Source organism: Cicer arietinum, chromosome 6 (genome assembly GCF_000331145.2).
Source record: "Cicer arietinum cultivar CDC Frontier isolate Library 1 chromosome 6, Cicar.CDCFrontier_v2.0, whole genome shotgun sequence".
Taxonomy (NCBI): Eukaryota; Viridiplantae; Streptophyta; class Magnoliopsida; order Fabales; family Fabaceae; genus Cicer; species Cicer arietinum.
Window position 1 is genome coordinate 52,299,971 of NC_021165.2, and position 2,002 is coordinate 52,301,972.

Genomic DNA, 2,002 nt, shown 5'->3' on the forward strand with positions numbered 1-2,002 from the left:
CCCTCCTTCTCCCATTTTCATTTTCGTTGCTTTTCTTTCTTCAAGACTAGTAACCCAAGGTTGGGTGAGTGTTAGAACAAAGGTTTCGCAACTCCACTCTTCCTCTTTGATTCGAAAACGAAGAAAAACGGTATTTGAGATTCAAACACAAACCCCTCCGTTTCTTCTAGATCTAAGCTTCGTTTCGCGAAGAGTTAGAAGGGAAAGTTGCTCACTACCGTGCTACGGCGCTAGTGGACCAGTTTTGGAAGCGGTGTTGCGAGCGGAAAATTTATCGGATTTACTCACGGTGCCGGAAACGCACGTTTGAGCTAACGTTAAGGTAAGGGCTCCTTCCAAACTTTTAGTTTGCATCTAGGGCCTTATCTGTGGTTGTGTGGAAACGAATTGTGTTAGGATTGGAGTATTGTTTTGGGAAAAATGATTTTTCCTCATGTATGTAAGATTTTGAATAAATGAAATTTATTATGTTGATTTGTGTTCATCGTATTTGGCATGTTCATACTTGATGTTTGTTGATTGATGTGCTTTGGTGTGAATTATGAATTGAATGTGAGAATTTGTTTGAGTTTGTTTTGTGTGGAATTTGAAAACCATTAAGTTAAATGAGTATTAAGAATGGGGAATCTCTTAATGTCTTGTTTACTTAATGTGTGTTTGTTTGTGAAAAATCGTTTAAGTTAACTGGGCGTTAAGAATGGGGAATCTCTTAATGTCTCGGTTACTTAACATTTTGTTTTGAAAACCGTTTAAGTTAACTGGACGTTAAGGAGGGGGAATCTCTTAATGTCTCGGTTACTTAACATTTTGTTTTGAAAACCGTTTAAGTTAACTGGACGTTAAGGAGGGGGAATCTCTTAATGTCTCGGTTACTTAATATTTGTTTTTGAAAATCGTTTAAGTTAACTGGGCGTTAAGAATGGGGAATCTCTTAATGTCTCGGTTACTTAATATTTGTTTTTGAAAATCGTTTAAGTTAACTGGGCGTTAAGAATGGGGAATCTCTTAATGTCTCGGTTACTTAATATTTGTTTTTGAAAATCGTTTAAGTTAACTGGGCGTTAAGAATGGGGAATCTCTTAATGTCTCGGTTACTTAATATTTGTTTTTGAAAATCGTTTAAGTTAACTGGGCGTTAAGAATGGGGAATCTCTTAATGTCTCGGTTACTTAATATTTTGTTTTGAAAACCGTTTAAGTTAACTGGACGTTAAGGAGGGGGAACCTCTTAATGCCTCGGTTACTTAATATTTTGTTTTAAAGAAAAATCGTTTAAGTTAACTGGGCGTTAAGAATGGGGAATCTCTTAATGTCTCGGTTACTTAACATTTTGTTTTGAAAACCGTTTAAGTTAACTGGACGTTAAGGAGGGGGAACCTCTTAATGCCTCGGTTACTTAATATTTTGTTTTAAAGAAAAATCGTTTAAGTTAACTGGGCGTTAAGAATGGGGAATCTCTTAATGTCTCGGTTACTTAATATTTTGTTTTAAAGAAAAATCGTTTAAGTTAACTGGGCGTTAAGAATGGGGAATCTCTTAATGTCTCGGTTACTTAATATTTTGTTTTAAAGAAAAATCGTTTAAGTTAACTGGGCGTTAAGAATGGGGAATCTCTTAATGTCTCGGTTACTTAATATTTTGTTTTGAAAACCGTTTAAGTAAACTGGGCGTTAAGAATGGGGAATCTCTTAATGTCTCGGTTACTTAATATTTTGTTTTGAAAACCGTTTAAGTTAACTGGACGTTAAGGAGGGGGAACCTCTTAATGCCTCGGTTACTTAATATTTTGTTTTAAAGAAAAATCGTTTAAGTTAACTGGGCGTTAAGAATGGGGAATCTCTTAATGTCTCGGTTACTTAATATTTTGTTTTGAAAACCGTTTAAGTTAACTGGACGTTAAGGAGGGGGAACCTCTTAATGTCTCGGTTACTTAATATTTTGTTTTAAAGAAAAATCGTTTAAGTTAACTGGGCGTTAAGAACGGGGAATCTCTTAATGTCTCG